The sequence below is a fragment of the Taudactylus pleione genome, unplaced genomic scaffold, assembly GCF_031769625.1.
Source record: "Taudactylus pleione unplaced genomic scaffold, aTauple2 ptg000040l, whole genome shotgun sequence".
NCBI lineage: Eukaryota > Metazoa > Chordata > Amphibia > Anura > Myobatrachidae > Taudactylus > Taudactylus pleione.
The window spans coordinates 35,034,707-35,062,596 of record NW_028284442.1 but is presented as its reverse complement, the minus strand read 5'-3'; the positions used below and the strand labels follow the sequence as shown (position 1 = coordinate 35,062,596).

The 27,890-nt window shown below is 39.5% G+C and overlaps 12 non-coding genes across 12 annotated transcripts; all 12 read left to right on the top strand.

The window, feature by feature from the left end:
* Window positions 1–702: 702 nt before the first annotated feature.
* Window positions 703–809, top strand: LOC148538544 (U6 spliceosomal RNA). Its single transcript, XR_015872416.1, has one exon. It is a non-coding gene; the product is annotated as a U6 spliceosomal RNA (small nuclear RNA).
* Window positions 810–1,331: 522 nt separating this feature from the next.
* On the top strand, window positions 1,332–1,438 carry LOC148538543 (U6 spliceosomal RNA). Its single transcript, XR_015872414.1, has one exon. It is a non-coding gene; the product is annotated as a U6 spliceosomal RNA (small nuclear RNA).
* A 522-nt stretch (window positions 1,439–1,960) lies between these two features.
* Window positions 1,961–2,067, top strand: LOC148538542 (U6 spliceosomal RNA). The gene has a single exon (XR_015872453.1). It is a non-coding gene; the product is annotated as a U6 spliceosomal RNA (small nuclear RNA).
* A 1,522-nt stretch (window positions 2,068–3,589) lies between these two features.
* LOC148538541 (U6 spliceosomal RNA) lies at window positions 3,590–3,696 on the top strand. The gene has a single exon (XR_015872432.1). It is a non-coding gene; the product is annotated as a U6 spliceosomal RNA (small nuclear RNA).
* Window positions 3,697–4,218: 522 nt separating this feature from the next.
* On the top strand, window positions 4,219–4,325 carry LOC148538540 (U6 spliceosomal RNA). Its single transcript, XR_015872428.1, has one exon. It is a non-coding gene; the product is annotated as a U6 spliceosomal RNA (small nuclear RNA).
* Window positions 4,326–4,847: 522 nt separating this feature from the next.
* On the top strand, window positions 4,848–4,954 carry LOC148538539 (U6 spliceosomal RNA). The gene has a single exon (XR_015872452.1). It is a non-coding gene; the product is annotated as a U6 spliceosomal RNA (small nuclear RNA).
* Window positions 4,955–6,476: 1,522 nt separating this feature from the next.
* On the top strand, window positions 6,477–6,583 carry LOC148538538 (U6 spliceosomal RNA). Its single transcript, XR_015872431.1, has one exon. It is a non-coding gene; the product is annotated as a U6 spliceosomal RNA (small nuclear RNA).
* A 522-nt stretch (window positions 6,584–7,105) lies between these two features.
* Window positions 7,106–7,212, top strand: LOC148538537 (U6 spliceosomal RNA). Its single transcript, XR_015872426.1, has one exon. It is a non-coding gene; the product is annotated as a U6 spliceosomal RNA (small nuclear RNA).
* Window positions 7,213–7,734: 522 nt separating this feature from the next.
* On the top strand, window positions 7,735–7,841 carry LOC148538536 (U6 spliceosomal RNA). The gene has a single exon (XR_015872445.1). It is a non-coding gene; the product is annotated as a U6 spliceosomal RNA (small nuclear RNA).
* Window positions 7,842–9,372: 1,531 nt separating this feature from the next.
* On the top strand, window positions 9,373–9,479 carry LOC148538535 (U6 spliceosomal RNA). The gene has a single exon (XR_015872434.1). It is a non-coding gene; the product is annotated as a U6 spliceosomal RNA (small nuclear RNA).
* A 522-nt stretch (window positions 9,480–10,001) lies between these two features.
* On the top strand, window positions 10,002–10,108 carry LOC148538534 (U6 spliceosomal RNA). Its single transcript, XR_015872409.1, has one exon. It is a non-coding gene; the product is annotated as a U6 spliceosomal RNA (small nuclear RNA).
* A 1,522-nt stretch (window positions 10,109–11,630) lies between these two features.
* LOC148538533 (U6 spliceosomal RNA) lies at window positions 11,631–11,737 on the top strand. Its single transcript, XR_015872430.1, has one exon. It is a non-coding gene; the product is annotated as a U6 spliceosomal RNA (small nuclear RNA).
* Window positions 11,738–27,890: the final 16,153 nt, after the last annotated feature.

Here is a 27,890-nt window from a genome sequence, read left to right as displayed (position 1 = left end):
TTTTACTTTTATTGTTAATTGAGCCAAAAGATAGTGCACACAATACTTAATTTACAATCTTAAAGTTTAGCAGTTACATAATTTGCATATATCCAAATTTGTTTAGCAACAAATACATTTTAAGTGTAAACTATGTCATTTTTGACCTTTTTGCCCACTTATTTGACATTAACCGATTACATAAATGGTGATTAGCATATGATTAGTATTATAAACTAAAAACATTTAGAAGTAAAATTCTTTAGTCTCCCTAAACTAAATGCTATAAACTATAAAGTTATAAAAAAGAATGGTTATTTAATGGGCAGTAAATGTTTTTTTGGCTGGAGATTTTGCTGATGTCTGGAAACCTGGCTGCTTAGATGCACAGGGGTGCCTGGCAAAGAGCACCCATTTTTGTCAAGTGCCATCCTAGCCAAAGAATGCAAAGAAGCAATTTTAGCCTAGTACAGTCTATGGTTTTGAAGAAATGAACCTCTACATGCCAATTTTCATAATTTGTTTCACTGTGATATGTATGGAAATCGATGGCTATTCCTTAATGGGATATTGAATTTTTTTGCCAGTTAGCAGCTCTATCTTGTTAATGTTCTCCAGTTTATAAAACCCTATTTAAATTTTACTTCCAACTTTCACTCTCCCTAAGATCAATCTTGAGGCACATGGTGGGGTATATAACTCTTAGGACTTTGCTTTTGGAATGTGCTTGCTTCGGCAGCACATATACTAAAATTGGAACGATACAGAGAAGATTAGCATGGCCCCTGCGCAAGGATGACACGCAAATTCGTGAAGCGTTCCATATTTTAGGTATATAGCTCTGGACAAATTAATTCGATTCCACTTAAGATACCTGCAGATAAAAAGTCAAGAAATTTTGCAAGCAAAGAACAAATCGACCAACTTTTTTATGACAAAATCAGTTCGACATGACATATCATTTTCAAATTCAATTCTTGTCTAAATTGTGCAGGTTGTCTCAGTACTTCTATTAAGTCTTAGAAAACTATTTTGCCATTTTCCATTCCTACTTCACTTGTTCTGTACTTAGGAGCAATTTTAATCTTGTACAGCCTATGGTTCCAAAAGAAATGAACCTCCACATGCTAATTTGCATAATTTATTTGACTGTGGTACGTATAGAAATTGGTGGCCTTTCCTTAATGGGATATTGAATTTTTTGCCAGTAAGTAGCTCTATCTTGTTTATTGTAAAGTGTTCTCCAGTCTTTGAAACCCCATCTGAATTTAACTTCCATCTTTTACTCTCCCTAAGATCAATCTTGAGGCACATGGTGGGGTATATATATCTTAGGACTTTGCTTTTGGAATGTGCTTGCTTCGGCAGCACATATACTAAAATTGGAACGATACAGAGAAGATTAGCATGGCCCCTGCGCAAGGATGACACGCAAATTCGTGAAGCGTTCCATATTTTAGGTATATAGCTCTGGACAAATTAATTCGATTCCACTTAAGATACCTGCAGATAAAAAGTCAAGAAATTTTGCAAGCAAAGAACAAATCGACCAACTTTTTTATGACAAAATCAGTTCGACATGACATATCATTTTCAAATTCAATTCTTGTCTAAATTGTGCAGGTTGTCTCAGTACTTCTATTAAGTCTTAGAAAACTATTTTAACATTTTCCATTCCTACTTCACTTGTTCTGTACTTAGGAGCAATTTTAATCTTGTACAGCCTATGGTTCCAAAAGAAATGAACCTCCACATGCTAATTTGCATAATTTATTTGACTGTGGTACGTATAGAAATTGGTGGCCTTTCCTTAATGGGATATTGAATTTTTTGCCAGTAAGTAGCTCTATCTTGTTTATTGTAAAGTGTTCTCCAGTCTTTGAAACCCCATCTGAATTTAACTTCCATCTTTTACTCTCCCTAAGATCAATCTTGAGGCACATGGTGGGGTATATATATCTTAGGACTTTGCTTTTGGAATGTGCTTGCTTCGGCAGCACATATACTAAAATTGGAACGATACAGAGAAGATTAGCATGGCCCCTGCGCAAGGATGACACGCAAATTCGTGAAGCGTTCCATATTTTAGGTATATAGCTCTGGACAAATTAATTCTTTTCCACTTAATGATACCTACAGATAAAAAGGTAAGAAGTTTTGCAAGCAAAGAACAAATCGACCAACTCTTGTATGATGTCATCAGTTAGACATGACTTATCATTGTGTGAATTGTGCAGACTGCCTCAGTTATATTTAAACTTAGAAAATTATTTAGCCACCTTCAATTCTTATTGAACTTGCAGGGGTGTATCTATTGGTCGAAGCGGAAACGTAAGGGACAGGTGCCCCCTCCAAGTCACTCCAGGCCTGAAGGCATGAATATGCACTGCTGCACCCAATAGGTTCTGCTTGGTACAGTGGAAAAATCTATCTTTCTTTATCCAATACCTATTCATAACTCTAGACAATTGTACAGTACGAAACCACAATCTCCAGCAAATCAAATCTGCTATTATATAATTATTGAAGCCCATGGTGCATGCTGCAATCACCTAATTTGCTTAATGCATGAGATTTAAGACCCTTTCCACAAAGAACAAATGCCTAGCTTCTCCCCCTACACATAATGTTCTATCAAGAAACTCCCCAAGCACCCATGAATATACTAGACTTCTAAAACTTCTTTTTTTAACTCTGTTCCACAAAAATAAGAACTGAACACATAATGTATTAGATGCCAAACCAAGGAGCCATTCACAACACATAAGCACCTCTAACAGAATGTACAAATATAAAAATAAAATGTTAGGGCTAGTTTAAATCATATACCAATACAATTAGGGAGACCAAGTTGTGGCTTCAAAATATATATATATTATTAATTTATAATACTTACCATATGCTATTCATCTGTATTTTTTACTTTTATTGTTAATTGAGCCAAAAGATAGTGCACACAATACTTAATTTACAATCTTAAAGTTTAGCAGTTACATAATTTGCATATATCCAAATTTGTTTAGCAACAAATACATTTTAAGTGTAAACTATGTCATTTTTGACCTTTTTGCCCACTTATTTGACATTAACCGATTACATAAATGGTGATTAGCATATGATTAGTATTATAAACTAAAAACATTTAGAAGTAAAATTCTTTAGTCTCCCTAAACTAAATGCTATAAACTATAAAGTTATAAAAAAGAATGGTTATTTAATGGGCAGTAAATGTTTTTTTGGCTGGAGATTTTGCTGATGTCTGGAAACCTGGCTGCTTAGATGCACAGGGGTGCCTGGCAAAGAGCACCCATTTTTGTCAAGTGCCATCCTATGCAAAGAAGCAATTATAGCCTAGTACAGTCTATGGTTTTGAAGAAATGAACCTCTACATGCCAATTTTCATAATTTATTTCACTGTGGTATGTATGGAAATCGATGGCTATTCCTTAATGGGATATTGAATTTTTTTGCCAGTTAGCAGCTCTATCTTGTTAATGTTCTCCAGTTTATAAAACCCTATTTAAATTTTACTTCCAACTTTCACTCTCCCTAAGATCAATCTTGAGGCACATGGTGGGGTATATAACTCTTAGGACTTTGCTTTTGGAATGTGCTTGCTTCGGCAGCACATATACTAAAATTGGAATGATACAGAGAAGATTAGCATGGCTCCTGCGCAAGGATGACACGCAAATTCGTGAAGCGTTCCATATTTTAGGTATATAGCTCTGGACAAATTAATTCGATTCCACTTAAGATACCTGCAGATAAAAAGTCAAGAAATTTTGCAAGCAAAGAACAAATCGACCAACTTTTTTATGACAAAATCAGTTCGACATGACATATCATTTTCAAATTCAATTCTTGTCTAAATTGTGCAGGTTGTCTCAGTACTTCTATTAAGTCTTAGAAAACTATTTTGCCATTTTCCATTCCTACTTCACTTGTTCTGTACTTAGGAGCAATTTTAATCTTGTACAGCCTATGGTTCCAAAAGAAATGAACCTCCACATGCTAATTTGCATAATTTATTTGACTGTGGTACGTATAGAAATTGGTGGCCTTTCCTTAATGGGATATTGAATTTTTTGCCAGTAAGTAGCTCTATCTTGTTTATTGTAAAGTGTTCTCCAGTCTTTGAAACCCCATCTGAATTTAACTTCCATCTTTTACTCTCCCTAAGATCAATCTTGAGGCACATGGTGGGGTATATATATCTTAGGACTTTGCTTTTGGAATGTGCTTGCTTCGGCAGCACATATACTAAAATTGGAACGATACAGAGAAGATTAGCATGGCCCCTGCGCAAGGATGACACGCAAATTCGTGAAGCCTTCCATATTTTAGGTATATAGCTCTGGACAAATTAATTCGATTCCACTTAAGATACCTGCAGATAAAAAGTCAAGAAATTTTGCAAGCAAAGAACAAATCGACCAACTTTTTTATGACAAAATCAGTTCGACATGACATATCATTTTCAAATTCAATTCTTGTCTAAATTGTGCAGGTTGTCTCAGTACTTCTATTAAGTCTTAGAAAACTATTTTAACATTTTCCATTCCTACTTCACTTGTTCTGTACTTAGGAGCAATTTTAATCTTGTACAGCCTATGGTTCCAAAAGAAATGAACCTCCACATGCTAATTTGCATAATTTATTTGACTGTGGTACGTATAGAAATTGGTGGCCTTTCCTTAATGGGATATTGAATTTTTTGCCAGTAAGTAGCTCTATCTTGTTTATTGTAAAGTGTTCTCCAGTCTTTGAAACCCCATCTGAATTTAACTTCCATCTTTTACTCTCCCTAAGATCAATCTTGAGGCACATGGTGGGGTATATATATCTTAGGACTTTGCTTTTGGAATGTGCTTGCTTCGGCAGCACATATACTAAAATTGGAACGATACAGAGAAGATTAGCATGGCCCCTGCGCAAGGATGACACGCAAATTCGTGAAGCGTTCCATATTTTAGGTATATAGCTCTGGACAAATTAATTCTTTTCCACTTAATGATACCTGCAGATAAAAAGGTAAGAAGTTTTGCAAGCAAAGAACAAATCGACCAACTCTTGTATGATGTCATCAGTTAGACATGACTTATCATTGTGTGAATTGTGCAGACTGCCTCAGTTATATTTAAACTTAGAAAATTATTTAGCCACCTTCAATTCTTATTGAACTTGCAGGGGTGTATCTATTGGTCGAAGCGGAAACGTAAGGGACAGGTGCCCCCTCCAAGTCACTCCAGGCCTGAAGGCATGAATATGCACTGCTGCACCCAATAGGTTCTGCTTGGTACAGTGGAAAAATCTATCTTTCTTTATCCAATACCTATTCATAACTCTAGACAATTGTACAGTACGAAACCACAATCTCCAGCAAATCAAATCTGCTATTATATAATTATTGAAGCCCATGGTGCATGCTGCAATCACCTAATTTGCTTAATGCATGAGATTTAAGACCCTTTCCACAAAGAACAAATGCCTAGCTTCTCCCCCTACACATAATGTTCTATCAAGAAACTCCCCAAGCACCCATGAATATACTAGACTTCTAAAACTTCTTTTTTTAACTCTGTTCCACAAAAATAAGAACTGAACACATAATGTATTAGATGCCAAACCAAGGAGCCATTCACAACACATAAGCACCTCTAACAGAATGTACAAATATAAAAATAAAATGTTAGGGCTAGTTTAAATCATATACCAATACAATTAGGGAGACCAAGTTGTGGCTTCAAAATATATATATATTATTAATTTATAATACTTACCATATGCTATTCATCTGTATTTTTTACTTTTATTGTTAATTGAGCCAAAAGATAGTGCACACAATACTTAATTTACAATCTTAAAGTTTAGCAGTTACATAATTTGCATATATCCAAATTTGTTTAGCAACAAATACATTTTAAGTGTAAACTATGTCATTTTTGACCTTTTTGCCCACTTATTTGACATTAACCGATTACATAAATGGTGATTAGCATATGATTAGTATTATAAACTAAAAACATTTAGAAGTAAAATTCTTTAGTCTCCCTAAACTAAATGCTATAAACTATAAAGTTATAAAAAAGAATGGTTATTTAATGGGCAGTAAATGTTTTTTTGGCTGGAGATTTTGCTGATGTCTGGAAACCTGGCTGCTTAGATGCACAGGGGTGCCTGGCAAAGAGCACCCATTTTTGTCAAGTGCCATCCTATGCAAAGAAGCAATTATAGCCTAGTACAGTCTATGGTTTTGAAGAAATGAACCTCTACATGCCAATTTTCATAATTTATTTCACTGTGGTATGTATGGAAATCGATGGCTATTCCTTAATGGGATATTGAATTTTTTTGCCAGTTAGCAGCTCTATCTTGTTAATGTTCTGTAGTTTATAAAACCCTATTTAAATTTTACTTCCAACTTTCACTCTCCCTAAGATCAATCTTGAGGCACATGGTGGGGTATATAACTCTTAGGACTTTGCTTTTGGAATGTGCTTGCTTCGGCAGCACATATACTAAAATTGGAATGATACAGAGAAGATTAGCATGGCTCCTGCGCAAGGATGACACGCAAATTCGTGAAGCGTTCCATATTTTAGGTATATAGCTCTGGACAAATTAATTCGATTCCACTTAAGATACCTGCAGATAAAAAGTCAAGAAATTTTGCAAGCAAAGAACAAATCGACCAACTTTTTTATGACAAAATCAGTTCGACATGACATATCATTTTCAAATTCAATTCTTGTCTAAATTGTGCAGGTTGTCTCAGTACTTCTATTAAGTCTTAGAAAACTATTTTGCCATTTTCCATTCCTACTTCACTTGTTCTGTACTTAGGAGCAATTTTAATCTTGTACAGCCTATGGTTCCAAAAGAAATGAACCTCCACATGCTAATTTGCATAATTTATTTGACTGTGGTACGTATAGAAATTGGTGGCCTTTCCTTAATGGGATATTGAATTTTTTGCCAGTAAGTAGCTCTATCTTGTTTATTGTAAAGTGTTCTCCAGTCTTTGAAACCCCATCTGAATTTAACTTCCATCTTTTACTCTCCCTAAGATCAATCTTGAGGCACATGGTGGGGTATATATATCTTAGGACTTTGCTTTTGGAATGTGCTTGCTTCGGCAGCACATATACTAAAATTGGAACGATACAGAGAAGATTAGCATGGCCCCTGCGCAAGGATGACACGCAAATTCGTGAAGCCTTCCATATTTTAGGTATATAGCTCTGGACAAATTAATTCGATTCCACTTAAGATACCTGCAGATAAAAAGTCAAGAAATTTTGCAAGCAAAGAACAAATCGACCAACTTTTTTATGACAAAATCAGTTCGACATGACATATCATTTTCAAATTCAATTCTTGTCTAAATTGTGCAGGTTGTCTCAGTACTTCTATTAAGTCTTAGAAAACTATTTTAACATTTTCCATTCCTACTTCACTTGTTCTGTACTTAGGAGCAATTTTAATCTTGTACAGCCTATGGTTCCAAAAGAAATGAACCTCCACATGCTAATTTGCATAATTTATTTGACTGTGGTACGTATAGAAATTGGTGGCCTTTCCTTAATGGGATATTGAATTTTTTGCCAGTAAGTAGCTCTATCTTGTTTATTGTAAAGTGTTCTCCAGTCTTTGAAACCCCATCTGAATTTAACTTCCATCTTTTACTCTCCCTAAGATCAATCTTGAGGCACATGGTGGGGTATATATATCTTAGGACTTTGCTTTTGGAATGTGCTTGCTTCGGCAGCACATATACTAAAATTGGAACGATACAGAGAAGATTAGCATGGCCCCTGCGCAAGGATGACACGCAAATTCGTGAAGCGTTCCATATTTTAGGTATATAGCTCTGGACAAATTAATTCTTTTCCACTTAATGATACCTGCAGATAAAAAGGTAAGAAGTTTTGCAAGCAAAGAACAAATCGACCAACTCTTGTATGATGTCATCAGTTAGACATGACTTATCATTGTGTGAATTGTGCAGACTGCCTCAGTTATATTTAAACTTAGAAAATTATTTAGCCACCTTCAATTCTTATTGAACTTGCAGGGGTGTATCTATTGGTCGAAGCGGAAACGTAAGGGACAGGTGCCCCCTCCAAGTCACTCCAGGCCTGAAGGCATGAATATGCACTGCTGCACCCAATAGGTTCTGCTTGGTACAGTGGAAAAATCTATCTTTCTTTATCCAATACCTATTCATAACTCTAGACAATTGTACAGTACAAAACCACAATCTCCAGCAAATCAAATCTGCTATTATATAATTATTGAAGCCCATGGTGCATGCTGCAATCACCTAATTTGCTTAATGCATGAGATTTAAGACCCTTTCCACAAAGAACAAATGCCTAGCTTCTCCCCCTACACATAATGTTCTATCAAGAAACTCCCCAAGCACCCATGAATATACTAGACTTCTAAAAATTCTTTTTTTAACTCTGTTCCACAAAAATAAGAACTGAACACATAATGTATTAGATGTCAAACCAAGGAGCCATTCACAACACATAAGCACCTCTAACAGAATGTACAAATATAAAAATAAAATGTTAGGGCTAGTTTAAATCATATACCAATACAATTAGGGAGACCAAGTTGTGGCTTCAAAATATATATATATTATTAATTTATAATACTTACCATATGCTATTCATCTGTATTTTTTACTTTTATTGTTAATTGAGCCAAAAGATAGTGCACACAATACTTAATTTACAATCTTAAAGTTTAGCAGTTACATAATTTGCATATATCCAAATTTGTTTAGCAACAAATACATTTTAAGTGTAAACTATGTCATTTTTTACCTTTTTGCCCACTTATTTGACATTAACCGATTACATAAATGGTGATTAGCATATGATTAGTATTATAAACTAAAAACATTTAGAAGTAAAATTCTTTAGTCTCCCTAAACTAAATGCTATAAACTATAAAGTTATAAAAAAGAATGGTTATTTAATGGGCAGTAAATGTTTTTTTGGCTGGAGATTTTGCTGATGTCTGGAAACCTGGCTGCTTAGATGCACAGGGGTGCCTGGCAAAGAGCACCCATTTTTGTCAAGTGCCATCCTAGCCAAAGAATGCAAAGAAGCAATTTTAGTCTAGTACAGTCTATGGTTTTGAAGAAATGAACCTCTACATGCCAATTTTCATAATTTGTTTCACTGTGGTATGTATGGAAATCGATGGCTATTTCTTAATGGGATATTGAATTTTTTTGCCAGTTAGCAGCTCTATCTTGTCAATGTTCTCCAGTTTATAAAACCCTATTTAAATTTTACTTCCAACTTTCCCTCTCCCTAAGATCAATCTTGAGGCACATGGTGGGGTATATAACTCTTAGGACTTTGCTTTTGGAATGTGCTTGCTTCGGCAGCACATATACTAAAATTGGAACGATACAGAGAAGATTAGCATGGCCCCTGCGCAAGGATGACACGCAAATTCGTGAAGCGTTCCATATTTTAGGTATATAGCTCTGGACAAATTAATTCGATTCCACTTAAGATACCTGCAGATAAAAAGTCAAGAAATTTTGCAAGCAAAGAACAAATCGACCAACTTTTTTATGACAAAATCAGTTCGACATGACATATCATTTTCAAATTCAATTCTTGTCTAAATTGTGCAGGTTGTCTCATTACTTCTATTAAGTCTTAGAAAACTATTTTGCCATTTTCCATTCCTACTTCACTTGTTCTGTACTTAGGAGCAATTTTAATCTTGCACAGCCTATGGTTCCAAAAGAAATGAACCTCCACATGCTAATTTGCATAATTTATTTGACTGTGGTACGTATAGAAATTGGTGGCCTTTCCTTAATGGGATATTGAATTTTTTGCCAGTAAGTAGCTCTATCTTGTTTATTGTAAAGTGTTCTCCAGTCTTTGAAACCCCATCTGAATTTAACTTCCATCTTTTACTCTCCCTAAGATCAATCTTGAGGCACATGGTGGGGTATATATATCTTAGGACTTTGCTTTTGGAATGTGCTTGCTTCGGCAGCACATATACTAAAATTGGAACGATACAGAGAAGATTAGCATGGCCCCTGCGCAAGGATGACACGCAAATTCGTGAAGTGTTCCATATTTTAGGTATATAGCTCTGGACAAATTAATTCTTTTCCACTTAATGATACCTACAGATAAAAAGGTAAGAAGTTTTGCAAGCAAAGAACAAATCGACCAACTCTTGTATGATGTCATCAGTTAGACATGACTTATCATTGTGTGAATTGTGCAGACTGCCTCAGTTATATTTAAACTTAGAAAATTATTTAGCCACCTTCAATTCTTATTGAACTTGCAGGGGTGTATCTATTGGTCGAAGCGGAAACGTAAGGGACAGGTGCCCCCTCCAAGTCACTCCAGGCCTGAAGGCATGAATATGCACTGCTGCACCCAATAGGTTCTGCTTGGTACAGTGGAAAAATCTATCTTTCTTTATCCAATACCTATTCATAACTCTAGACAATTGTACAGTACGAAACCACAATCTCCAGCAAATCAAATCTGCTATTATATAATTATTGAAGCCCATGGTGCATGCTGCAATCACCTAATTTGCTTAATGCATGAGATTTAAGACCCTTTCCACAAAGAACAAATGCCTAGCTTCTCCCCCTACACATAATGTTCTATCAAGAAACTCCCCAAGCACCCATGAATATACTAGACTTCTAAAAATTCTTTTTTTAACTCTGTTCCACAAAAATAAGAACTGAACACATAATGTATTAGATGCCAAACCAAGGAGCCATTCACAACACATAAGCACCTCTAACAGAATGTACAAATATAAAAATAAAATGTTAGGGCTAGTTTAAATCATATACCAATACAATTAGGGAGACCAAGTTGTGGCTTCAAAATATATATATATTATTAATTTATAATACTTACCATATGCTATTCATCTGTATTTTTTACTTTTATTGTTAATTGAGCCAAAAGATAGTGCACACAATACTTAATTTACAATCTTAAAGTTTAGCAGTTACATAATTTGCATATATCCAAATTTGTTTAGCAACAAATACATTTTAAGTGTAAACTATGTCATTTTTGACCTTTTTGCCCACTTATTTGACATTAACCGATTACATAAATGGTGATTAGCATATGATTAGTATTATAAACTAAAAACATTTAGAAGTAAAATTCTTTAGTCTCCCTAAACTAAATGCTATAAACTATAAAGTTATAAAAAAGAATGGTTATTTAATGGGCAGTAAATGTTTTTTTGGCTGGAGATTTTGCTGATGTCTGGAAACCTGACTGCTTAGATGCACAGGGGTGCCTGGCAAAGAGCACCCATTTTTGTCAAGTGCCATCCTATGCAAAGAAGCAATTTTAGCCTAGTACAGTCTATGGTTTTGAAGAAATGAACCTCTACATGCCAATTTTCATAATTTATTTCACTGTGGTATGTATGGAAATCGATGGCTATTCCTTAATGGGATATTGAATTTTTTTGCCAGTTAGCAGCTCTATCTTGTTAATGTTCTCCAGTTTATAAAACCCTATTTAAATTTTACTTCCAACTTTCACTCTCCCTAAGATCAATCTTGAGGCACATGGTGGGGTATATAACTCTTAGGACTTTGCTTTTGGAATGTGCTTGCTTCGGCAGCACATATACTAAAATTGGAATGATACAGAGAAGATTAGCATGGCTCCTGCGCAAGGATGACACGCAAATTCGTGAAGCGTTCCATATTTTAGGTATATAGCTCTGGACAAATTAATTCGATTCCACTTAAGATACCTGCAGATAAAAAGTCAAGAAATTTTGCAAGCAAAGAACAAATCGACCAACTTTTTTATGACAAAATCAGTTCGACATGGTCTTCTTCCACATGTTACATGGCTTCTTTTGTATGTCATGTAGCAGGATGTGATCCTCGGCCATTTTGGCTAGGACCAGGTGTGGTGTAATTGCTGCATCTGGTCTGGTTGGAAGGAATCAGGGTCTCCTTGCTAGGGGATCCTGGGACGTTGATTTGTGATTGCCTACTGCTGTTTGGTGTCCTTGAGGCTGCCAGGATGTCTGGATTGAAGAATACCATTCGCTTTAAATATGCTGAGGAGGTTACTGGTCAAAGAAGAACCCTGCGTACTTTATGGGACAGAATTTTGGTTGGTCTGGCTGGGGTAAGTAAGGAGGAGATTTACTGTATTCAAGAGTTTCCTTCAACTGGGATTTATGATGTGACTTTTTGCCATCCTGAGAACTGCCTGAATGCATTTGAGAGGGTTAAAACCTTTGCAAAAGACCCTTTATTACATGGAATTGAGGTGTTGCCTTTATTTATGGGAGCAGAGAGGCCATTAACGGTGCACATGTACAACCCTTTTGTGGAGCCAGACATTATTAGAGCTTTTCTGTCCAGGTATTACTCTTCAGTTCGTGGAGGAATTCGCCTAGAAAATTATGTCGGCATATTTAACGGCAAGACTAAATTTTGGGTACGCTTGAGACTGGACCCCAGTGGCATTGGTGGAGTTATGCACCCTCCTGGGAACTTTAATATTGGAGGAGCTAGAGGGTACTTGTTTTATCCTGACCAGCCTTTTTTTTGCAGGAGTTGCTTTAAGTATGGCCACACTAAGGAAAATTGCAGTGTGGGAAAATGTTGCAGAAACTGTGGTTTGCCTGGGCATGAAGCTGCAGAATGTCCTCAGGCACGAAAGTGTGACATATGTGGGGATACTGGTCATGTTATGAGGAGCTGCCCTAAAGGGCCTGAGGAAATGGCTAAGGATACGAGAAGGCTGCATGAACAGCTTAATGTACCATCACATTCTGGGAGTGGAATAGTTAACAGGAGTGAGAGTAATGCTGAAACACCTGCTGTTAATGAGGCTGAGCTGCTGGAACAGGAGCGGCAGTTTAAGTTTAAAGTGGAGATGGTGGAAAGATATGGGTTTAAGACTGTGTGGGAGGCTGAGAAAGGCAATGTGCTTGCTTCAGTTGTTGGACAAGTTGTCTCCCCTGTTTCACAAGTCAGTTCCTCCCCTCCTGCTTTGAGTGGCACTGCTAACATAGCAGAGTTTCCAGACACCTCAGCAAGTCCTTCTGATAGCAATGCTACAGCATCCTTGCAATGTCATTGGAGTGAATCCGAATCTGATTTTGACACCGTGTCTGGTTGTGGAAGTAGTCCTGCAACTGTTAGGAGTTCAGACGATCTGGATGGTGTTACCTCTGTAAATAGGAATCGTGGAGTAGCGACTGGTAGCGCTTTAAAGCGCCCACGGCTGGATGTGAAGGTTGCAGTAACTACAAGTAATCGTTTTGAAGGCCTGCCAGTGGAAGAGGGTGATATGGAGGTAGCCAGCCAGGAGGTGGTGGTGATGGCTGGTCAGCCTGTCTCAGATACTGGCATGCAGTCTGCTGGGTGTTTGCCTGGCACAGTTGATGCTACAGTCCCTATGGAAGCTATTGATCAGCCTGCTCAGTGTATTCAGACTGAGGGTGGTGTGCAGGGGGATTCGCCTGCTCAGCCTTTTTTGAGCACTGGTGATGTTGAATCCTTTATTGATGTATGTAGTGGGAAATGAATGTTGGCAATGTAGTCATGATTTAATGTGCTGCTTTCTTATAATTTGCCTGGCGCGATGTCTATATCTATAATTTCCCAAAATGTAAGGGTATTTAAGTCCAATGCCAGGAGAGCCGCAATTTTGGAAGATATTAGGGCTAAAGGGGGGGATTTAATTTGTTTACAGGAGTGTGGCATATGTGAAGCTCCTAAACAAGATGAATGGCCACATGGTGCTGCAATATGGTCTGGTTCTGCATTAAATAGAAATGATGGCGTGGGGGTATTAGCCCAGAGTAGGGAGATTTCCTTTGAATCCTATGTCATTATTGAGCAGGGTCGTTGCATTTTGGTTCATATTTGTTTTAGAGGGATTAAATTAAGGGTCATTAATGTTTATGCGCCAGTTAATTTGATTGAGCGCAAAGAGTTGTTTGAAAAGATTGTATATTTTTTACCAGGTAAAACACCTGTTATTTTGATTGGTGACATGAATTGTATAATTGAGGTGCAGGGAAGGCAGAGCGTTTGTACGAGTAAGGTGGATGTGACTGGTAATATGTTAAAAAGAATGATTGTGGATTTTGATTTAGTGGATGCTGCAAGTGTGTGTACTGGTGGTAAGCCATTATTTACTTATAAGGCTGATAGAGGAATGATTGAGTCTCGTTTGGATTACATTTTTGTTACTAAAGTTTTGAAGTGTGTTAGTTTTGTGCAAGTGAGTGTGTCTTACTCTGATCATGAGTGTCTGATATGTAAGGTAGAATGTAAGAATGGTGTGAGGCATGGGAAAGGTGTGTGGAAGCTGAATGTACGGTTGCTTGAAGATGACCAAGTTAGAAAACATTTCTTTAAAAATTATGCTAAATGGCAGATGTGTAAAAGTGAGTTTGTGAATGTGCTTGATTGGTGGGAATGGGTGAAGATGAAAGTGGGTGTGTTTTTCAGAAGAAGTGGCCATATTGTGGCTCGGCGCAAGCGTAATAGGTATGAATGGTTGAATAAGAGATTGTGGTTTTTGTATAGGATGAGAGAAATGGGGCAAGAGGTTGCAGATGATATTAAGGCAGTGAGGTTTGAGGTGAATAAGATGTTGGAGGAGAGGGGTAGACAGATTATATATAGTGCGAAAGTTGAACATATGGAGAAGGATGAAAGATGTAGCAGGTTTTTTTTCAAAAAGATATGTGGAGGGTCTAAGGCTATGGATGTGGTATTGGATGATAGTGGTATGGAAGTGGGTGCGGAAGATGTTATGTTTGAGGTTGAGAAATTTTATAAGAAATTGTATGAATGGAAGGTGGGTGATGGAGATATGCAGAGTGAGGTGTTGAGTGCTGTTAGTGAAAAAGTCAATATGGGTGATTGTGATTTATTATTGAATATGTCTGAGGATGAGGTGAAAGATGTATTGAAGAGCATGGGGAGGAATAAATCTCCTGGTAAGGATGGTTTGCCTGTTGAATTTTATATGAGTATGTGGGATGTTGTGAAAGTTGATTTGGTTGAAGTCATGCGTTATATTTTTGTGAATGGCCGGATGAATGATTCTATGAAAGAAGGTGTGGTTGTTTTAATTCATAAAAAAGGTGATAGGCGGTGTTTGGCAAATTGGAGGCCTATTACACTATTGAACTCCGATTATAAGTTGTTTGCAAAGCTGATAGCATGTCGTATGAGAGTGGTTGTTAGTCAGGTGATTGGTGAGGAGCAGGTATGTGCGGTCCCAGGACGTCGTATGCATGATAATTTAATGTTGTTGCGTGATATGATAGGTGATTGTCTAGTAAGAAAGCAGAAGATGTATGTGATGGCGCTTGATTTCGAAAAAGCATATGATAGAGTGTCTCATGTATTTATGTTTAATGTTCTGGTGCGGATGGGTTTTCCTGGGGAGTTTGTGAATAAGATTAGATGTTTGTATGCAGGTGCTTGTAGTAGATTGTTGGTGAATGGGTATTTGAGTGAGCATGTTAGTATTGAATCTGGGGTACGTCAGGGTTGTCCTTTGTCTCCTATTATGTTCATTTGTGTGCTTGAGCCTTTGTTATGTATGTTGCGTAGGGATAAGGTTGTTAGAGGTTTTTTGGTGCCTGGAAGTAATGGGAGATGTGTGAAAACACTAGCTTATATGGATGATGTGGTTGTTGTGGGTGGAAGTAAGGTTACTTTGGACAGAGCAAAATTATTAATACAGTTGTTTTGTGGGGCATCTGCCTTTAAGGTTAATTGGGACAAGTCCAAAGTGAAAGGGTTTGGGGACAGTAGTGTGAGGGATAGTCAGATGGAGTGTGTGTCAGGTGGGATAAAGGTGTTAGGGGTTATTTTTGATGAGTGTCTGAATGGTAAGGAAAGTTGGGATGAAGTAGGGAGGAAAGTGGCTAAAAAGCTTAACTTTTGGAATTTAAGGAAATTGACTATGTTTGGGAAGGTTCTAATTATTAAAGCAGTGGTGTTACCTATGTTATTGCATATTGCAAATGTGTTTCCGCCAGGTTCCCGGGGTGTGAGGAAGATTAATAGAATGCTGTTTCTTTTCTTTTGGGGATGTAAGATGGAGCGTCTGAAACGTGAACATGTGATGAAAGAGTGGCAGAATGGAGGTATGAGGTTTCCAAATTTAGAAGTGTATTTTGGGTTGAATTATATTGCTCAAGTTTTGAGATTGATGGAGATTGATAGTAAGGCTGCTTATATGATGAAATATATGGCTGGTTGGATGATGTGTGGCTTAAAGTGGCGTGTCAGAGAAAATGCAGTGCCAATGGCGTTTAGAGTGTGTAATTGGTATAGTGTGATTGAAGTGTTTGTGAGGAAATTTGATTTATTAGGGGTGAGTGTGAAGGACTTCAGAGAAAGGAAGAATGTTATTAAAATGTTGAAGGGGCGTGAGGAGGTTTGTCTTATTGATGGTTTGACTTCCACAGATAGTGTGAGAACATGGAAGATGATTAATGTGAGTGGTTTGAATAATAGACAGAGGGAGGTGGTATGGATGAAGCTTCATGGTGTGTTGTCTGTGAGACAAGTGCTGTTGAAAAGACATTTGGTTTTGTCAGAAGAGTGTCCACGGGAAGGGTGTAGAGGTTTTGAGAGTGTGATCCATTTGTTTTGGAATTGTTCATATGCACAGCGTGTGTGGAAGGATTTGGGTGGTTTGATAAAAGAGTTGTCTGGGATTCAGGTGATGTCATGGAAGGTGGCTATGTTTGGGCTGGGTGCGTGTGGTAGTGTGAATGAAAGGTTGCTGTGGCTAATTATGGTATGTGTTTCGGAAGTTTTGTGGGATGTTAGGAATATTTATGTGTTTAGACGAGATGATATTGATGCAAGGGAATGTATTCATATGATACTGGGGAAACTTTACACATGTTATATGTGGGATAAGCATGCTGGTGGGGGGGAGGATGCAGAGGGGTTGTGGAAACATAGGAAATGGAAAGAAATTGTTCGTTTAAGTTAGCTGGGGTGGGAGGAGTGCTAGTGTTTTAGGGATGATTTTTTTGTAGTATGTTTATAATTTGTTTAAGGGGTTGTGTTTTTGTTTTTGATAAGTTCTGTGAAAAGGATCTATGTCTTTGTTTTTTTTTGTCTTTTTTTCTGGTAAGTTAAAATGATGTACAGTAATTGGAATTTTTCTTTTGGTGGATGGAACCTAATGATGAGTTGTTAGATACTTCAAACAGTGGCTGTATCCCTTTTGGGAATGGAGAAGTTATCTTACACCTGAACGGTTTCAAAAAAAAAAAAAAAAAACCTAAGAAGCTGATGCTGTTCCTTTTGGGAAAAGTCAAAGTGCTTCTGTTGAGAAAGAAAGATTATCTCTATTTAAAGTATAAACAAATGGAGGCTTATAAATATATTGCGCAGATGGAGTGAAAGCATGCCCTTTTTGTATAACAGGATGCCATGATAACTGCTGTCATGGTGATGGTTGATAGGCAATTGGTTGCCATGGCGATAGTATTAGCAATAGTTGCCATTGCGATAGTCATCTTGGTGATGGTTGCTAGTCAACTGGTTGCCATGGTGACCATTGTAATGGAGATGGTTGCCATGGTGATAGTCATTATGACAATGGTTGCCATGGTGATGGTTGTCCTGGTGATGGTTGCTAGGTAACTTGTTGACATGGCGATGGTTGCCATGGTGATGGTTGCTAGTTAACTGGCTGCAATGGCGATGGTTGTTAGGAAACTGGTTGCCATGGCGATAGTATTGGCAATGGTTGCCATGGTGAACATTGTCATGGCGAAGGTTGCCATGGCGATAGTCATCATGACGATGGTTGTGATGGTCGTCCTGGTGACTGTTGTCATGGTAATGGTTGCTAGGCAACTGGTTGTGATGGTGATAGTCATCATGACAATAGTGGCCATGGTGATGGTTGCTAGTTAACTGGTTGCCATGGCGATGGTTGTTATGAAACTGATTGCCATAGTGATAGTATTAGCAATGGTTGCCCTCAACTGGTTGCCATGGTGACCATTGTAATGGCAATGGTTGCTAGGCAACTGGTTGACATGGTGATGGTTGCTAGGCAACTGGTAGTTATTTACACTGTTTTATGTGAATTGTATTGGGATGATTATATATTATATTTGGAGAGTATACAATGATATGACTTACCTCAATTTCACTTTTATTTAATGAGCTGACTGCTCTTTTGATGCAATGGGGCTCTCTTGGTCTGCAGCCTTTTCTCCCCCACCAAATTTCTAATATATCTGAGCTTCCTTATATATCCCTTTATACCATGGGCATTTAAGATTAGGGAGATCATTTGAATTTTGCTTGTATTTATTTATTTTAATTACCCCCCCAATATATATCTCTTCCCCCACAATACCCACCTCATGCCAATGATATCCACTGATTGCCATATTTCAACCATGTATGAAAGACCCAGAAACACCATATCAATCATGATCCCTTTGGACAAATGACAAGGTCATTTGCATATATGGTAATGATTTCTCCACACAGCACCAATGTTACAATTTATGCATTGTTTGCACTTTGCACTGTGCAGATGATATTCAGGAACCAAGAAATAAGGATCAGCACATAGCAAGAGGAAACAAAAGCATATAAAAGAAGAAATGCACACATAAAAATAAAAAAATGGGTCTCCCTAATACTACTGGTGTGTGGTTTAAACTACTCCCAGTGTTGTGTCGTGGAATTTGGATTTATTGTATGTGGTGGGTTTGGTTATTTTGGGCTGCTCTGTTACTAAGAAGCTGGTGCTATTCCGTTTTCGGATGAGTCAAAGTGCTTCTGTTATAAAAGAGAGACTCTATCTATTTAGAGTGTAAACAAATAGAGGAAAAGCACGTCCTTATTGTATAACAGATTACCATGGTAACTGCTGTCATGGTGTTGGTAGCCATGGTGACCATTGTGATGGTTGCTAGGTAACTGGTTGACATGGCGATAGTCATCTTGGTGATGGTTGCAAGTCAACTGGTTGCCATGGCAACCCTTGTAATGGAGATGGTTGCTAGGCAACTGGTTGACATGGCGACAGTTGCTAGTTAACTGGTTGCCATGGTGATGGTTGCTAGTTAACTGGTTGCCATGGCAATGGTCGTCATGGCGATGATTGCTAGGTAACGTCATGGCGATGGTTGCTAGGTAACTGGTCGCCATGGTGCTGGTTGCTAGTTAACTGGTTGCTATGGTGATGATTGCTAGGTAACGTTTTCATGGCGATGGTTGCTAGGTAACTGGTTGCCATTGTGACCATTGTAATGGAGATGGTTACTAGGCAACTGGTTGCCATGGTAACGGTTGCTAGGTAACTTGTTGACATGGCGATAGTTTCTAGGCAACTGGTTGCCATGGTGATGGCCATCATGTCGATGATTGCTAGGTAACGTTGTTATGGCGATGGTTGCCATGGCAATAGTTGCTAGTCAACTGATTGCCATGGTGATGGTTGCCAGACAACTGCTTGACATTCTTGCCTAGCAAGAGGAAACAAAAGCATATAAAAGAAATGCACACATAAAAATAAAAAATGGGTCTCCCTAATACTACTGACGTGTGGTTTAAACTACCCCCCGTGTTGTGTCATGGTATTTGAATTCATTGCAGGTTGCTTTGTATCTAAGAAGCTGATGCTATTCCCTTTTGGGTTGAGTCAAAGTGCTTTTGTTATAAAAGAGAGACTCTCTCTATTTAGAGTGTAAACAATTGGAGGGAAAGCACGGCCTTATTGTATAACAGGTTGCCATGGTCAATGCTGTCATGGTGATGGTTGATATGCAATAGGTTGCCATGGTGACTATTGTCATGGCGATAGTGGTCATGACGATGGTTGCCATGGTGATGGTCATCCTGGTGACCGTTGTCATGCCGATGGTTGCTAGGTAACTGGTTAACATGGCGATGGTTGTTAGAAAACTGGTTGCCATGGCGATAGTATTGGCAATGGTTTTCATGGTGATGGTTGCTAGGTAACTGGTTGCCATGGCGACCATTGTAATGGAGATGGTTGCTAGGCAACTGGTTTCCATGGCAACTGTTGTAATGGCGATGGTTGCTAGGTAACTTGTTTCCAATGTGATGGTTGCTAGGCAACTGGTCGCCATGGCAATGCTTGCCATGGCGATGATTGCTAGGTAACATTGTCATGGCGATGGTTGCTAGGTAACTGGTTGCCATGGTGATGATTGCTAGTTAACTGGTTGCCATGGCGATGGTTGCTAGGCAACTGGTCACCATGGTAATGGTTGCCATGGTGATTTCTAGGTAACGTTGTCATGGCAATGGTTGCTAGGTAACTGGTTGCCATGGCGATAGTCATCTTGGCGATGGTTGCTAGTCAACTGGTTGCCATGGCAACCGTTGTAATGGCGATGGTTGCTAGGTAACTTGTTGACATGGCGATGGTTGCTAGGTAACTGGTTGCCATGGCGATAGTCATCTTGGCAATGGTTTCTAGGCAACTTGTTGCCATGGTGATGGTCATCATGGCGATGATTGCTAGGTAACATTGTCATGGCGATGGTTGCCATGGCGATAGTTGCTAGTCAACTGGTTGCCATGGCAACCATTGTAATGGAGATGTTTGCTAGGCAACTGGTTGACATGGCGACAGTTGCTAGGTAACTTGTTGACATGCCAATGGTTGCTAGGCAACTGGTTGCCATGGCGAGTCATCTTGGCGATGGTTGCCATGGCGATGGTTTCTAGGCATTATTGCCATTGCCAAGCAATTGGCTTTTAAGGTGATCGTTGTCATGGCATTGTTTGCTAGGCAACTTTACACTGTGTTATGTGATTTGTATTGGGATGATTATATATATATATATATATATATATATATATATATATATATAGAGAGAGAGAGAGAGAGAGTATACAATGATATGACATACCTCAATTTCACTTTTATTTAATGAACTGACTGCTGACCAAGAGAGCCCCATTACATCAAAAGAGCAGTCTTTTCACCCCAACCAAATTTCTAGCACATCTGAGCCTTCTTATATATCCCTTTATACCATGAGCATTTAAGATCAGAGAGATCATTTAAATTTTGTTTGTATTATTTTTTTTTTTTAATTTCCCCCCAATATATAGCTCTTCCCCCACAATACCCACCTCATGCCAATTATATCCATTTATTGCCATATTTCAACCATGTACGAAAGACCACATACACCATATCAATCATGATCCCTTTGGACAAATGACAAGGTGAATTGCATATATGGAAATGATTTCTCCACAAAGCACCAATGTTACAATTTATGCAATGTTTGCACTTCGCACTGAGTAGCTGATATTCAGGAACCAAGAAATAAGGATCAGCACATAACAAGAGGAAACAAAAGCATATAAAAGAAATGCACACATAAAAATAAAAAAATGGGTCTCCCTAATACTACTGGTGTGTGATTTAAACTACCCCCAGTGTTGTGTTATAGTGGGTTTTTTTTTTAAAGTCATGTCAGGTTATGGGTTTGATTCTATAGGGTTGTTCTGTACTGACACCACTGATGCTTTTTTTTTTGGGAAGAATCAAAGTGCTTATGTTGTGAAAAGAGAGACTCTTGTTCTATTCAGAGTGTAAGTAAATGGTGGCTTGTAAATGTTATGTGCAGATAGATGCATAATATGCTCTTATTGTGCAAATGGTTGCAATGGTAACTGTTGTGATGGTTGTTGGGAAACTTGTTGTCATGTCGATTGTTTCAAGGCAACTGGTTGTTATGGTGATGGTTGCTAGGTAACTGGTAGTCATGGTGACCGTTGTCATGGCGATGGTTGCTAGGCAACTGGTTGCCATGGGGATAGTCGCTAGGCCACATGTTGCCATGGAGATGTTTGCCATGGCAACTGGTTGTCATGTTGATAGGCAAGTAATTGGCAATGTTTGCTAGGCAACTGGGAGTTATATGCACTGTTTTTATGTGATTTGTATTTGCCGCACTTGCATCTTCTTTTGTTATTAAGCACTGTGGTGTCACCCACGAAACCCAAAAAAGGAAATCTGAAATATACAAAAAAAAATGAAGGGCACGCACCAGATTTTGCACATTAATTAGTATTGAAATGTAATCCTTGCATGATAATGAGACAACTCAATGTTTCAGTCCAATCAGGACCAGCCTCAGGAGGTACAGCAATGCACTATGCACAAAAATTGTCATCCAGTCCACAGAGATCCAGCGATATAATATATTTATTTTTTTCTTTGTCAATGAGAAAACCTGAAAACCATGGGTATTGACTGGAGCTTAGGAGCCGGCTCCAAAGAGTGAAACTTCTTTTTGGCTGCAGCACAGGCTCCTCCATTACCTGCAGGACCACATTGGCTTATGTGATCAGTGTTCTGAGGACTCGCGTGACGAGTTGCACTCTGCAGAGGTTCCCTAACAGGAGCCTGTCTGAGCTACCTGTCTCTAGCCATGTGGGAGCTCCCCTCAGTTGGCAGCCTCTCGCCCCCCCTCCACAGGTAGCCAGAGGGGATTGCCATCCTACGACTGACATGTCTGCTATAGCGGATACTCGGCCGCCTCTTTCGGAACCAGGTAGATAAGAGCCAGTGATGTTCCCTTTCTCGGCTCAGCTGGAAGTTGTGACATAGGCCTGGTCTCACCCAAATAAAACAAAATTCCTCTTGTCCAAACTACTTTTGTTCTTTTATCCACTCACACAAGGGGACAGGAAAAAGTGGGAATCTCCTCCTGTGGATGCCCACATTGCACATTTAATCAACTATGCTTCCTATTTCTAATGTGGACTCCCTACGAGACACCACATACAGTACATTTGAAAATTTCCTGAAGTCAATATTCACTAAATCAGGAGCAGCCTTACGTTCAGCCATTGGCATCAGCATGGTTAGATTAAGCCATATGCCAAAGGGATGACTCTTAGAACAACTAGCGCTGCTCAGGCACCCAAAGATCCCATCTCCTTTCAATAGTAACCATATTCAAGAAGATGGCGCTTACTTGGGTGAAGCCACGATTAATGCTGTCCTCTCCTCAGAGGTATCTGCTTCTTCCATAGCTGCCAGGCGAGCACTTTGTATCCATGCACCAGGTGCAAAGCCAGAGTCCAAGAAAGCTCTGGAAGCCCTACCCTTCTCGGGTGTGATCTTTTTCAGACAGGAATTGGACAAAATCATGGCTAGGGTCGCAGCTTCTAAAACCTCGTTCCTGCCTTCTGCTGCACTGAAGACCAAGGAATTCTCCTTTTGCTCTTTTCATTCCCAAGGCAAAGCAAGGGGTCAGTCTTCCTCAAGATCTCCAGGGTCCCTCGTCCAAAACCCCAAAGTCTGGAGGATTTCAAGCTTTTCTTTAACTAAGGAACTTTGGCTTGTTTTATTGCAATCTAACTGATAAATGATTCCCTTATTAAAATAATACAGTTTCCAGTTAATATTATGACATTCTTTCTCTAACTAGATACTGTTTATTGCTGTTCAAAATTTGACATCTTACCCTTACAGAGTTTATTTCTCAATGGTCTTGTGACTTATGTATGTTTGCACTTTGTATTTATTCACCAGCAGAACTATTACTTTAGGTCATGACAACAGTTATTGCTTATGCATACAATGAATATATTGAATTGATGATTGCCTTAGATTAATTTGACATTCTGTATAGGACATTCTCAATTGCACATGCACTTTGGTATCTTTTGCTGCTAATTCTGAAGACAATGGTATCATCCAATAATGTTTGAATACACTCTTCCACTTTTTTTTTACTAAGTGTGATTATTGGTTATTATTCCATGTCTGTTGATGTAAATATGATTATATAATTTATTTCTGCCTTATTTTGTTTTAACTAATTTAAATAAAAGTTAATTTTTAACATATAGGTGACAAAGTGTGCCTCAAATAAAGAAGTCCAAAGGGAAAAAGTAACTCAACATTATAACTCTCTGGGAGCACTTTTTGGCAGACACGGCTAATCCATTATGGGATTTTTCTTACACTATATTACCTAAATTGGAGAACATATTTTTCCCATTTCCTTGTGTTGCATTCCCCCCCCCCCCTTCCCATCATCCCCTTTCCCTACATATTCAGATTGCAAGCTTGGTCAGGTCACTGCCCGACCTCCAAGGCAGCTGACAAACCTGCAGTATAATGAGATTGGTGCACTGCCCCGCCAAGAACCATCTCCTGCTCCTCACCAATGCTTGGCTGAAAACCTCTCCAGACGCTTGGGTATGAGGCATAGGGGAAAATTTACTAAGATGAGAGTTCTATTAAGTGATGATACCCCTAGCAACCACATTCCATGCATCTTCTAGAAAGTGCTAGATAAATGAGAAGTAGAATCTGATTGGTTGCTATGGACAACATCACTTCTTAAATAGAACTCCCATCTTAGACCTTTCAGGAAACCCCGATTCAATTATTTTCTACCAGTCTTCCAGCCGACATCGACAAGGCAGCTAGTCTCGGCTTCCAGCTCGAGCCTCATGAAAATTCTCGACCAGTAACTCAGGGTTCCCAGGTTCAGGATGGAATCATTATACTCTATTATGCAAGCCCTGGAACCAGGCGATTTTATGGCCTCCCTAGACATTTAAGATGCCTACTTGCATATCTGCAATATGGAGGGTCACCAACAATTTCTTCAGTTTGCAGTACAGTGGAAGCAAATCCAAATTTAGGTTTTGCTTTTTGGGCTTTTCACGGCGCCCCGTGTGTTCATGAAGGTCATGGCCATAATAGCTGCTGCCATTCACTGCAGGGGTATTAGAATTATGCCTTTCCATCTGCTGGCTTAGTCTCCAGAGAGAGTTCAGGAACTGTATGTCACCATAGCCTTTCTGCAGAGACACAGCTGGATAATCAATTGGCACAAGTCCAGCCTTGCTCTCTCAGGAAATGCTCCTCCTTAGGGTTCTTATGGACTAACTTTCTTCCCAAGGACAAAGAGGACTCTGGGCCTGATTCAGAGGTGCTCGCTGTTTGCGAGCGCTCACTCTGAATCAGGGTGGGATTTTTGTTTTTCTTTGGCCTCCAGGCCGCTCGCTAAGCTCTGGGTGACCACCCACAGCTTTTGCAAGGGGCCTGGCGCGATTATTGTGACCATTGGGTTTGCAAGGAGACCCTGTGGTAGGGTCTCAGAGCAGGAAGTCCATTCTGCCTTACAAGTGCTAATAGAGCAGGAAGTCCACTACTGACATCACAACCCTTTCATGGTAGAGCCAGAGATGCTTCCACACAGGCTAGAGGAGGTAGAGGTCATCCACAGATGATCACACGTCGACTGGAACAAAAACCAGTTGATAAACAGGTGGCATGACTCTCTCCCATCCCACTTGGGATCTCCTACGGTAGGAGCTTACTTCAAGACTTTTCAACAGGTTTGGAAACGGACCACTTCAGATGCATGGATTCACAGATTACTCTCATAGGGTAGAGGATAGATTTCACCTCCAAATGGTTTCTTCACCACAGGGCAGACAAGGCCATGGTTCTGCAAGGGGCAATTAAGTCTCTCCAGTTTCACTGCTCCCATTCAACCTCGAGTGTAATCACAGGTGCGGCGGCGGGAGAGGAACAGTCAGGTGCTTTTGTTTAAGGCGCTGTCAGGAGCTGTTGTTCAGGGCCCTGGCTCCATGACTCAAGTCAGGCAGAAAAAGTCAGGGTGCCAGGGACCCAAACCCCAAACTTTTATAGAGTTGGCAAAGAGTCCCTAAATTAGGTAGATTATTTTTTTTAAATTAAAGTATTATTGCTGGAACTCTGGGCCTGATTCAGAGCCGCTTGTAAGCGGCCGCTCGTTCGTTCCGAGCGATGTTAGCCCAACTGCGCATGCGTACGGATCATTATACGAAAGCGCTAACCAGTCAGTACGGCCGAAATTCATGTGCTCGCAAAATAGCGAATGCCTGCTATTTTGAGTGACAGAAAGAGGCGTATGTGGGTGGTAACAGGGGAAGGTGCTTGAAAATGGGGAGTGGAAATCAGAACGCAGGCGTGCTTAAAGGTCAAAACGGGCGTTTTATGGGTGTGCATATTTAAAACATCAGCGTCATTGACCACGTCACTGGGTTATTTTATAGTCAGAACTGCTTGCAAAATTGTGGTAGCAAACACCAACCCCAAGAATAGCGAGCAGTTCATACCCTTGTCGATGTACTTGATTAATCTAATAAATAGCGGACATGACATAGGATGCGAGCGGCCAGGGGGCGTATTTTTCCAAAAAACGAACGCAAGTTTTGTTAGCTCGTTCAGACATAGAGGCGTGAACAGACCGCAAACAGCGAACGGTTCATTTGAATAGCCACCCCTTGTTTTAGAACGAACGACCGCAAATAGCGAGTGGCTCTGAATGAGGGCCTCTGTCCGGTTTCTTAGGCACATTTTTCTAAACTGAGGGTTGGTGAGGTATAGAAGGGGAGGAGCTACACACTTCTAAATTATTTAAGTGCCAGCTCCAACTACTCACACCTCTATACCCCAGTGTACTAGTTCCAGTGTCCCCTAATGGATGATAGAGGTTGAACTCGCAGAACTCCTTGAAAAAAATAATTCTAACATCAGGTAATGAGGCAATCTTCCTTCAGATCCAGACAGAATGCAGTAGCTGCTCTAGCAAAGTGACCAGGCTGAGACCCCGGTATAAGCCTGCCTGGAGAAAAACCAGTACCTTGGAAATCCTAAACACCTTAGGATCAAAAACTTTCTGTGGGAACACCATTGCCCAAAAGTATGCCAAACCCTGTAATAGATGCTGGTAGAGGCAAGCTTTCATGCCCTAAGCATCATTCGAATTACAGAACTGGAAAAACCTTTCACTCTTAAGATGAATACGTTTTAAGAGACACGTCGTCAAAGTCAAACTAGTTATGTCCAGATGCCGGCAGGTACTCTGCGTTAGCAGATCCTGCCATAGAGGAAGAGGATACAGACTGTCTATGGATAGATTTTTGTATGTCGTGAACCAATGACGTCTGGGCCAAGCCGGAGCCACCAGTATTACTATTCCGCCTTCTTACTTTACTCAAGAAATTCCTCTTGGGAGAAGGGAAATCAGAGGAAAGAGATACACCAGCTTGAAGTCCCATCTTACTGCCAGTGCATCCACGAAGGCTGCTGATGGGTCTCTGGACCTGTACCTGGGGACCTTGTGGTTGTGACGCGATGCCATAAGATCTACAGTATTTCTGGTCGACCCCATTTGTTTAAAAGGAGCTGAAACACTCCAGGATGGAGAGACCACTCTCCGGTGTGTATGTCCTGGTGACTTAGGATGTATTTCCGGTATGAATATTGCAGAGATGGCCGGAAGATGACGTTCTGCCCAGGTCAGAACCTTTGTCAATGCTTTCATGACTGCATAACTTCTTGTGCCTCCCTGATGGTTGAGATAGCCCACTGTAGTTGCATTGTCAGACTGGATCTGGACCAGCCTGCACTAGAGCAGGTCCTGTGCCACGATAAGTGCTTTGTATACTGCTCGCAGTTCCAGAATGTTTATTGGCAGATGACTTTGATTTGTCCATTTTCTCTGAAACGTGTGATGACCTGTCACTGCCCCCCCCCATCCGTGAATAGTGGTGTCCATGGTGAGAAGCACCCAATTTGGAATCCAAAATAGGCGCCCTTCATTCAGATGGTCCTTTTTCTGCCACCACAGGAGGGAGTGACAAACCTCTGGAGTGAGAAGGATCCCCTGGGACCTTATTAGATGATACTGTCCATTCCACCTGGAGAAATCAATTTTTGCAGAGGTCTGGAATGTAACTGAGCATACCCCACCATGTGGAAGGTGGATACCATTGATCCCAGGATTTGCATCGCTAATGAAACAGATATCCGCTTGCATATTCG